The sequence below is a fragment of the Eubalaena glacialis genome, chromosome 15 (genome assembly GCF_028564815.1).
Source record: "Eubalaena glacialis isolate mEubGla1 chromosome 15, mEubGla1.1.hap2.+ XY, whole genome shotgun sequence".
Lineage (NCBI taxonomy): Eukaryota > Metazoa > Chordata > Mammalia > Artiodactyla > Balaenidae > Eubalaena > Eubalaena glacialis.
In genome coordinates this window covers 10,325,691-10,338,287 of record NC_083730.1, presented here as the reverse complement: position 1 = coordinate 10,338,287, position 12,597 = coordinate 10,325,691, and positions in this window count along the sequence as shown.

The window sequence follows — 12,597 nt, the reverse complement described above, 5'->3', positions numbered from 1 at the left end:
GTTAGAATTTTTTTTTTTTTTTAAGTGGAGCACAAGAGGGAGATAGAGTACCTCCCTTCAAAACGTTCCTCCCCGCCCCCCATTGTTACTATTTTCCATTAGAAATCAGCGTCTTGGACCAGCAGAAGGTCAAGACCTGCCCAACATGATAAAAATTCTGAGCTTTTCATTCAGCCTTCTAAAGTAAAAGGAAAAGGGTTGCCTCATTTCTAGTTAAGGCTTAAACATGAAAACTCAGAAGGGTGTACATAATCTATGAAATCATGTCCTTTACAGAGAACAGGTTGGAAATATGTGGTCTGAATAATTTTGATATTGATTCTTTAGAATTATCTGAATTAGCAGTTGAGTACAGGTATCCAAAGTGATTTTATATAAATTAAAAAAATCAGTTTTAACAGTAAAAAAAATCTAAATTTAGTCTAACACCATATTGTGAAAGATGCCTTTTAATTTCATTGAAAAGTAAATATTACTATTTAGAGCATTTAAAAAAATAGTTCCATTAAACTGTTGGTTGTGTTGCATGGAATGAAATATTTGAATCAGTTTCATGTCTGAGGCATATTTGACCTTTAAACTATTTGCCTTTTTAGTTGAAAGAAAGTCATAAGACATATTAATCTAAAATTACTTTTATGTAATTAAAAGTCATCTTAAAACTAACAAATATATTTAATTAAAAGTGGCACTCAGAAGAAACCTAAATTACTCTGTATTAGTCTTATATGGCTTTCCACCAAAATGTTTATCTACATTAGCTTGAAATTTTATTTATTTAATACTCAAATTCTTTACCAATTCATCATATATATATTTTGTTAAACTTTGACGGTACTGTTTTATGTGTTTAAAATCATTTAAGTAAAGAATCATTTTATTGTTTTAAAATAATTTTCAGATTTAGAATGTCCTTAATTCTTTTAAATATATGAACCTACATTTTAAGGTGTTATATTGTCTTGTCACATTACATGTTCTATACCTACAGATTCCTTTTTTTTTTTTTTTTAACTCTTGACCGTATTAGTATCACAACCCACTGTCTGAATACCATCTAAAGATGTTTAGGGGATGTTAACTACTTGTGCCTATATATCTTGAGAGCATAGGTAACAAGTGTGACTGCTGAGTCACAACTCTTTTCTTTCTTAAACAACCCTTGGCATCATGGATCATTTTGATTTGTTTTAAAAGCTTGTGTGTTTGTTTTAGGAATTTTATTGTTCTTACCAATGATTATGAACATTCACAGCATAGCTTCAGTACTCTATTTTAAACACAAATTTGTTTATTTTTTTAAAGTATAGGTAAAAATAGATCATTAAGGGTATCAAACAATTAAACAATTTGCCATTCAAATTGCCTCTTTTGTATACTTAACAAAGAATTTACTTTATGTAAATATTCAATTTGACTCATTTCCCTTGTTCAATCAAGAGGCCCAGTTTTCCAATATGACTTGCTTATACACAGTTAGGAAATAAGATTCCTATTTAAATAAAATTATGTGTCTCAAAATCCAAGTAACCAATACAAATGATAAAATTAGTCATTTCAAATTATTATGAATCAGTCCTATTTAACATACCCATTATGAGCTTTAAGAGCAGCTCAAGGGTGCTGAAATTTCTTTTATTTGTTTACGATCAGTTAGTGGTTGTCATTCTTTGGAGGTATGACCTTTTGCAAGTTCAAGATGGTTAGAATATGAAGGAGAGATATTTTTCCCTTCTTGCCACTGCTGGCGGCCAAGGAGATGATACCTGCATGCACAAGAGCTTCCTTTTCAAAGGAGACTTAAATCGGACTGGAGGTGCCTGCACAAGTGATGGCTTTCCAACTGTTTTTCTTAATTTTTCCCTTTCTTTTTTTGTTTTCTCTTTTCTATTGAAAATGGAGATTGAATTGGAAATTTCAACCTCACTTGAGCAAATATCTGGATCTGTGACCTAGAATAGCTTCCCCTACGCAGTCAGGCAATACCTCCCTTTTCTGTCTTGTTTCTGTCTTCTGATATTGGTGTGTCTGTGTGCCTCTTGTCCCTTTTTAGTTACAAAATTGAACACACTTTTTTTGATATATCATTGAAGATAAAAATCATCACCTTTTTACTTGTCTTAATTTTATGCTCCTTGAACTTATGACAGTAAAAAGAGCCCACTTTTTGGTATGGTACAGCCCATTCCACTGTAGTTCTGCACATTAGAGTAGAAAGCCACTTACAGTTTTCCCTTTGAACTCTAAACCAATTGAAAAAAAATGGAAGAGTCATACAGAGTTTAAAATACCATCTTGGTTGCTGTTAAAAATGGATCAGACAGCCGCACTTGTACCCAAGGTCAAAATAGACTTCTCACCCCCTGCAATCAGTGAAAGACCCACCTAGCATTAAAGTGTTCCTTAGCTTTTTCTTTTGTGTTTAAATTTTCTTTGGAGAGTTGATTGAGAAGAGTGTTTTGTCAAGGAGAGTTTTGATGTATTAATGGGACCGTTACCTAAATATTATATTTTATTACTGTTATCTCCATAATAGCACAAGTCATTAATAACCATTTTCTTTGCTTCTAAACAGTATTAGCACATAATTAGTACAAAAATAATTCATAATTATTTTTACAGAAATTATTATAGGTAATTGATTTCATGGAAATTACTGGGTCAGCCTATCTTATCCCCGCATTTCCCTAGGCCCTTGGAACTATTCTAAATAACAAACAAGAATACTTACTAAATATAAAGACTTAGACACTGAATTAACAAAGCATATAATGCATCACATATATTCAAAACTATGTGAGAGATTGTAAACAGACACAAATTTCCCAGATAATCTTAGTCTTTAGGAAACATTCATTTTACTATTGCATTTTACTGATATGTTTGAGTCTTAATGTAGAGTGGATGGTGACAGCAGTATTTTTTAATTGATGTATAAAGCAAAAACCTTTTCTAGACAAAATTACCCTAGGAAGTCTATTAAATCACCCAAAATGCATGTCATGAAATACATCATCTAGCAATAATTCCAAGTACTGTACAGCCAAATTTTTCTCCAAAACAGATTGTTATTTCTTTCATTATGCCCTGAGTGATATACTTGACCCGGGTTTGAAGGACACATTGTACACGTAGAGTTATATTTTGAGCAATATTTATAGACAGAGAGCAACATGTGCATTGTAAAAGACCAAAGGGAAATTAAATGTTCTGAAGTACAAAGTATTCAAATACCCATTTCTCTCTCACTTTGGATTATGATGAATTTGGATAACCCAAAGTATTTAAATCTTCCACTCACACACATACAGTGTTTTACTGGTAAGCAGAGGCGTGTGTGTGTGTATGTAATGTACCTGCATTGTTGGTCCTCTCCAGATTTTTGCTTTTGTACATTCTTCAAGTGTACAAACTCTCAGCTTCCCAGAACTCAACTATATGTATCTGCTTTCGTCAGGTTTATGCTGTAGATGGCAGGGAAGAGAAGGAGGTACCCCATTGTTATTGCTAGTTCAAAGTGCAGCTCACATAGAAATTTATAAATGTGTAAGACATTTCTTTCAGATATGTTCTAACTAAACTGCTACCTTTCCTTTACCTTTCTGAGGGCTGGAGAGAGAATTCTTTTATCACAAATATTTTGGGACCCACAGATTGTAGAAATCTTGTTATACTTATTATGTTCAGTTTTCTTTTGACTTGACATTCTCTTGTCACTGGAAGTTTTGGTATATTTCCAGTGGAGAAGATAACTTGATTTATGATGACAACCATCTCTTTTCTCTGTTCAAAAATCATTGTTGTGACATCTTTGATTTCCTTCCCATCTTCTCATATCATTCGTCCAAGAAACTCTCATAAATAAATTCTTCTCTGATATTGCCTATCTATATGGTGTGTTATTAAAGCACATTCTTGAAAACAGACATGTTTTATGAAGTGTCTTTAGTGAAAATCACTCATGGTGCACGGAAGTGTGTGTGTGCATGTGTGCACCTTTTTGTGTTGAAGAGGAGTTTAGTTTTTCGACTAACACGATTAAAAGAGTCAGAAAAAAATGACCTTTGAAATTGATGTGGCATAAGTGATTGACTTTATGTTCTTAGAAGAGGACTAGATCCTTTGTCACAAAATAAAAGCTTTCTCATAATTTAGCATTGATATTTTTGTATAGGATTTACATATGAGAAGCTTACTGCAAATACTTGCTTTTTACCTTTAATATAACTATTAATAGAATCCTAAATCCCTCCATTAATCTTTTTTCTTCCTAATTCAAGCAAATTGACACTGAAATGCAGATCTATTCCACAAATTCCTCACCCTCCTGGGTCTCTGCAACTATATCCACTTCTATCATCAAACAATTTAAATGGCTATTAAATAGAAAAATAGCTGGGGCTTTCCATACACCAAGTAATTCATAGTAAAACTAGGTGTCATTTCTGTTTTACAAATTCATCTTTCAAATTTCATAATACATTTTGGGTACAATCTTAACATAAAAGTATTGAAAGCTCAGCCCAGTGCATTAATTAAAATTAAATTATTATTTTGGAAGAGCAGTGCATAATGGAATGATTACTTCTGATAATAAAGTAAATTATGTTCCCCCAATATTATGATTAACTTTAGAATGTCTACTATTTATTAAATCCTTGTGTCAAAAACTGTACAAATTACCTTAATTTTCTTTTTTTATTAAGTAATTAATTTTATTTTTTGGCTGCATTGGGTCTTCGTTGCTGCGCGCAGGCTTTCTCTAGTTGTCGCGAGCGGGGGCTACTCTTAGTTGCAGTGCGCAGGCTTCTCACTGCGGTGACTTCTCTTGTTGCAGAGCACGGGATCTAGGCACCTGGGCTCAGTAGTTGTGGCACCCGGGCTCAGTAGTTGTGGCACGCAGGCTCAGTAGTTGTGGCATGCAGGCTCTAGAGCGCAGGCTCAGTAGTTGTGGCGCGCGGGCTTAGTTGCTCTGTGGCATGTGGGATCTTCCCGGACCAGGGCTCAAACCCATGTCCCCTGCATTGGCAGGCGGATTCTTAACCACTCTGCCACCAGGGAAGTCCCCCTTAATTTTCTAATTTAGCCTCTTAGCAATCCTTTAAAAATATATTATTTACTCTATCTTAAAGATGTGGAAACCAAGGTTTAGAGGTCTTACTACTAGTCATACCTATTACACGATTTAATCATGCAACATCTGCATGTATATTATCTCAATATATGACAAATATATATGTGGCCTTGAGATGCTACAGATTAAACACCATTTAAATGATCACATTAATGTAACTACTACTATTAATACCACTAAAATAAATTTGTTGACAATCCTGAGTCTGATTCCTCACTATACTCCCCCAAACCTGTATTACCTTGAAAGGATTTGATATTTAGCAATAACAGTCACTGAATGATTTGTGGGACAGCTAGTCTGAAAATTGCAAGTTCTACCATTACTAGCCTGGAGAGTCTCAAGAAGCAGTCACTCAGCAACACATCTGTGGATTCTACTTGACAATGGATTCTATGTTATTAGCAGATGATTGTTCTTATATTTAAGAGGGGGAAGTCACAACCTATTGATGCTCTAATGCAGGCTCAACTTTCTTTCTAGAAAAATGTACAGAAAAAAATCTTTACCTATTGTTTACAGGGATCCATTAACCCCGAAAATACTCTCAATGAGCACCAAAAGATCTATGAATGCCAAGTTAAGAACTCCTTTATCAGATTATGCATCAGAAATTTTGAAAGCTTTGTACAGTAATTATAAGCTGAGTCTCAAAAGGTGAGAAGGATTTGGCATATGGAACTGGACTCATCAAGATATAGATATATCTTATATTATATCTACATATATATCTTGTCAGCCACCTTCTAATTCTCAGGAATCTCAAGTAGGATATATATATTCAGGACATGAGTAGGCAAAGAAATCTCTCCTTACTGGTTGTCTCTTTGGCCCTAAGATCCAATACAAAACTTGATTTCTTATGAACAGACCTAGACTATCTGGAGAAATGAGAACCTATTTGGTCTTCTTAGATTAGTTGGCTGAACCTTTGTTCCAGACTCAATTCATGGATTTATAATAAATTGGCAATATGCTCCACTTAATAAGCAAGCAAATCTCCCAAACACCACGTTGCATCACATTCATGAAAGAGAAAATGAGAAGAAGATTTTCTAAATATATGCTAATCTATACAAATTGTGCAAAGATTCCATTCCTGTTATAGGTGACCTCATTAATGTCTTAACTATAACCGATCTATACAAAAAATTCCCCCTCCTTGAGAGTGAGCACAGAAAGCACAAAAAGAGAGTAATTTAATAATTGACAACAGTTCACCACTTTCTGTTTTTATTTTCTTGTTTTCTTTTAATTCAGTGAGTTTAACAGCCAAACATTCAGACTACAGGGATATTGATGTTTCTGAGGAGAAATGTAAGAGATGCTTTGTTACCTTAATGGAATCATGTACATAATTATCCTTATGGCTCTCATGTGTTTTTCTACAAATAATAAAAACAGGAAGCCTAGCCCTTTAATATATTTATAAATGTCATATTGATCCTGGCTGAAGAAAGTCTGATTTCCATTTGGACCGAACTTAAATTTATTTAAAATTATACTTCATATAATACAACAGAAAAAGGAGTAATTCCATTCTTTCTGTTTTTCCCTAATTAAGTGAAGCAATTACTTTAACAATTTTATTGGATTATACAATGTGCAACTCTAGATAGCATAGCTTAAGTGATATGGTTCCTGTTAAATGTCCATAACCTGCTACCACACTACACCCCTGAGCAGATAAACGTCCGCGCATCTTTATGTAAACCCTTGAACTAGAGAGAAATTCAAGTTCGCCAAGGTATCTGTCCTCTCCTCTTTCATATTGGGAAATTAAAGACCCAGGAAATATTCTTCTCTAAAGAATATTCTTGCCATATGAAGATTTACTCCCCAGCCCTAAAGTAGTCTACATAAAAGGTTGGTAGAACTGCATAGGGATGGTCAAGCTTAAGCTGCAATGACCTGAAACTTGGACACAAAACAGGGAATTAACGCCTTGAATTCTTTCTCTAGAAGTTCACTACAAATTCCAGCCTTTACCACTTACAGGGAACATAATAGGTTAAAGGTGGAAGTTCATGATAAGAAAAGAGAATAACTTCCACCACAGGTTTGTTTGATAGCTCTCATTAAGCCTTTACAACTAGAAAATTATGCTTGCTATTTAGCCATGCATTTTCTTTTTGAAGGTTGAGTAAGCTGAAAAGGAACTGTGATCTTCTGTTCCACGGAAATTTGATGTACAAAAATGAACCTACTACTGCAGTAAATCTTTATATATACACACAACTATATCTATATAACAGGAAGGAGGGATAAAGGATAAAGAGAGTGGTAGAAACTGCACTGCACTGAGTCAGTCAGCAGATCTCTTGCCAAACAGGTGCTGGTATTTGATTATTTGCAAGTCACCATTTCTCAATTGTTTAATCATTTGTATGATAAACAGATTGGTAGGACTCACAAGTATTGTGAACCCTCCTTGCAGGTTTAATGAGCAAGAAATGATACTCTTCAGTTATAGTAATGTCAACAAGACATCAAAACTAAAATTAGATTCAAATAAGATATCTTGCTATATCTATAAGCTAAAATAAATCATTTATAATAAAGGGCATTTGCCTCTTTCAAAGAAAAAATCTCTAAACTTGTCTTCAAGTAAAACTCTTGAAGTTTCTAGAATAAATTTGAGAAGATTAAAACTCACAAATTCATTGTGCAATCCCAATGTCACAAAACACTATGATTCCCCCCAGCAGCAAGGATTATTACTTGTATCATCCATTTCACATTGTATTCAATTGAATTGTAGTGACCGGAATTGGCATAAAAGTAAATGATGTCAACCACTGGCAAGAAAATACATAACAAAATTATTAGGAAAAAAGCATTTTATGTTTTCTAATATAAAGCTTGGATTCACATACTTATGAAATGTGAGTTTCCAAAACAAGCTAATTTTTAAGCCCACTGCGAAATCCAGCAGGACTGATGACAGCTTCTTTTGACCTAAGGAGCTTCTTCTAATGTAGACCCTTTCTGTCTGTCTGTCTCTGTCTCTCTCTCTCTGTCTCCCAGTCTATGCTCAGGGCACAGAGGGAAAAATATCTCTGCTTTCCCACCAGGTAAACTCCCAGAGGAAGACCCTAGTCCTGCAACAGTCACCTGTATTTTGGCAGTAGTTTCAAGTATAGTGAAGCCCAAAATGCCTGTACATCTAAGTCATATCCTGCAATCCAGATTTTTATATTAAAAAATTAAAAATTCATACCCATAAGGCAGATTGCCACCTCTGTCTCAATTCTGAACTTAAAGGAAAAGATAGACATTGCTATTAAATCCGGAAAACCCCAACCCTTTCCTAAACTATAATTTTAACCAAACTCAGACCACTCTTGTTAAATATTCTACAATTCTATTCTACAAATATTCTTCTGTAGCCCAAGATATTTAGGAAAGTATAAATTGTTAGGTATATACTATAGGCTAAACACAGTGCAAATTATTTGGCTTACTTAGTTATTATTTCAAATGTGCAAGGTAGATGTTATTTCTTCAATTTTATATGTGAGGTCACTGAAGGTCAAAGAAAAGGATTGTGATGTTTAGGGGCTCTAAGCCATGAAAAGATTTTGTGTGTACTTCCACATGCAGTTAAAAAGAAATGCTAAACCATAAAATAAGTGTTAGCAACACTAATTAAATTTAATTTCCCATTACAACCACATATTTTTATAGCAATGACATTTTCTTTGTAAAGTTCCTTCTCATTCTTCTGGTTGTCCTGCTGCTTGAAGCCCACTACATGTGATTAGGCTCCCAATTAGACCGTGGCACAGGAAGGTCAGAAAGGTTAAATAACTAGTAAGTGGCTAAGCCAAGAGTCTAAAACCGATGTTCATTCTTCTGCAATATATCATGTTTGTTATCCTGAAAATTCAATCCCACTTTGTCTTATAATTTCCTGTAATGTAAGAGATGAATTCCTTTTAAATTCCTAGGGGGCCCTGTTATTTTACATACTATTTATCAAAAAGTTTTATTATAAATATATTCCATTACATCACACTTTCTTCACCCCTTGGTACTAAAGGAGTTTCCAAATGTTTGCATTTTTGATTTCCATCTAAAGAATGGTATACAATCATATTCATCCTACTCAATTTGAATGCATTCCAGAATATGTTCTGTTTTCTTAATGGTTGCCATCATTATTTCTAAGTTTTTACAAACCTTTTATTCTATTTTTCAAGTAGCTTCAAAATCATAGTATCCCTTTTATCTTATTTTAAGTTCTTAATTCTCTAATATCTAAATTTGTGAGTTAACATAATTTTAGCACGAGCTACCTACATGTAGAAACTTATATTTGATTTATATTTATTACTTAGGGAGAACAGCTTAAATTTCTGTGTATACATTAGGTAATTTTTATAGTGTATAGATTCTCAGGGCACATGAAAAACAACTATTATGGAAGTGACAGACGGGGAAACCCTAAATGCTCTTCAGTGATATGTTTTATGACAAATATGTATATACTGAATACATTTATGAATCATTCAGTGGTCCAGTAGGTAAATCACCTTTTTTCATAAATTTTGTACTGAAGCTTTCCTTTCTCTCTCCCCCAGGACTCAGTTGACGATTTCTGCTTGGGCTTTGCTCTAAGAATGATGAGGGCTGGGCTTTTGGCTACAGACGTTCAGAGAGACTCAGGATCCAGATGTGAGCTGAGGGTTAAGGTAAGAGATTAATTAATTCTGAGTCCCATGGAGAAAAAAAAAAAGTTATATAAAAATTAAGAATTAAAATTCATATGTACTTACAAAAATATACAGTATACTTATTTATTTTGCAAATATTCACTGAGTCAGGCATGTTTCAATCACAGGGGTTACCGTGGTGAACAATTGATACAATGATTCTCATACTCATAATTTTCATTTTATTGGGCTGACAAAAAGTAAAGCACTCTTATTTATATAATTAATAAAATATGGTAGATGGAGATACAAAGAATAATAATAATAATGAGCAGATGATGATGATAAGAATAAAATGCCAATTTTGAATAGTTATTGTCTGCCAGACACTGTTCTAAATGATTTATATGCTTTGATTCATTCAATGAGCAGAACCTTAGGAGGTATGTAATATGATGATTTCCATTTTATGGATGAAAAGAACTGAAGGACTGATTAAGTAACCAAATCACAGAGCAAAAATGGGTATAGTGAGGATCAGGGTCCACACAGAGTAACAATTTTGAAGTGAAATTCCAACATTGATCAGTCAAAGCACAGTTGTTTCATATCTTACTATTCCTAGAGATACAGAGAGTGTGGCTTGAGCAGGTAGGTGAGCGTAAATAGCAGATAAAACACAGTCCAAAACACTGAGGATGAGAGAAGGGGATATGATGGCAGAGTAAAGAAGCAAATTTTTTTTTTTGCAATTTACCTACTTTGTTCTTAATCAATTTTATTTTTTTAAATGAGGAAAATAAAAGTGGAAAAATAATGAGAAAAGACTTAACTGTGGCCGATTTCAATGATGGCTATAGTTGAATCCAGGTAAGACTTAAACGCAGTTAACAGCATTCTCAGTTGACTCTTATCAGTGATATTAAGAGTAACCTAGGATATGAATATCAGAGCACTTTTTAATCCATAAGGAAGCTTCCCTTGTTAAATTCTTTAATATGTGCACCTTTCATATTTATAACATGTTCACAATATATATTCATATATATGCACTTGTAGGCATCTTTTTCTAAGAGAAATCTGAAGGTATTACATACCTCTTCAAGGGGCTTTGAATATCCAGAAGAGCAATGTGATAGGTGAAGGAATGGAATCTAAAACAAAATGCAGAATTATTGTTTATCTCTGCAGTGCACAATGTTTTGCTATAAGCACTGTCTATATTATCTGTTTCAATACTGGCCCTAAACATATACATCTACACAATGAAACAGAAAATTTATATCAAATTATTTAGAAAATGCAGTATGTGTCAATATGCTTCTGACTAAAAAAACAGTAAATTGAAGGCTCATATGGGAACATCAACTAATTAGGTAAGTATCTTTTATAAAAAAGCTTAGTTCCAAAACAAATAGATGACATTATTTCTAGATGTAGAGTAGATTTCCAAGAAGTCAAAATGTCCCAAACACATATAGGGTAAGAAGTGGTTGAACTAATTTTTATTTCTATTAATTTTTAAATACAGAAGTGATAAAACATATTTCAGTATCTAAAAATGCTCATTCAAATTTAATGAAAACTATAGTTTTGCTTATGAATGGTGGTGTTTTTCTTTTAATTTTATTGTCTTTATGATGTTTATAGGAAGTCATGAACTGTTACCTATGTTTTCTTTCACTTGGCTTTTAGGAAATGGATTTTGTCTTCCAGAAATGTGATGATCCCACATATATTTTATTATGTTTCTCATTATTATAAAGAGGTTTGCTACTGTTGACAGATGATAAAATATGAAAACTGTAGAATTACATAGTTTAATGGTTGAGCAAATACATATATACATATAAAAAAGGCAAGCAAAATTTAAAGTATTGACAATTGTAGAATCTAGGTGATGGGTAGACAGATGTTCATTGTATCATTCTTTCAACTTTTCTCTATGTGTTCAATTTTTAATAATAGAATTATTTTATTTAATGGTTTATTGCTTAACTGGGAGTATGTAGGGGACTTACTGTAGTTGGAAGTAGGAACCCAGTTTTTACTTCATGTCTTATCTCCCAAATTCAGTAGAATGCCTAACACACACACAGAACTCAATGGATAGGTATGAAGAAAATGAATACAAATAAAAATGCAAGTGAGAATGAAAGAATGCAATTATATTTATGAACATATGACTTCATACTAGACACAGTACTAAGTGCTTTACATGAACGATTTCACTTAATTATTACATAAATTCTCTGGGAAAGATGTTGCAAATACAACAAGTTTATGTATGCAGAAACTGGGAATTAGAAAGTTAAATAACTGCCTCAAGCCAACCAAGTGTTAAGTGAATAAATGAATCAATAAAGATTCTGGGATAGGAGTTGTGAATAATTCACTATCCCATGTTTCATTCTATATTAAAGAGAATAAATAAAAGAATCCAAGGTAGACAGAGACTGATAATGAGATGGATGAAATGATTGAAGCTGGAACAGAGTACAAGGGAAAATTAAATCAAGTCATTCTACCAAAGTCACCATTACTTACTATTCCAACATAAATGCAAGTGTAGAATCTTGGCATTCTGGTGCTTTAAACCTTGTTTTACTGATAATGGAGATGCAGCAGAGGGGGAGTTTTAATTCCTGATTCCCGTGGAGTCTGGGTGACTCTTAAATTTAGTACTCTTTCAAGTCCCTACACTGACTGTATCTCTATTTTCACTTTTATCCTGCTTAACATGATTGCTTCTGAAAATATCTTTTTTTCTTTTGACAGTTTTTTTCTTTTGATTAATCTATAGGTGCT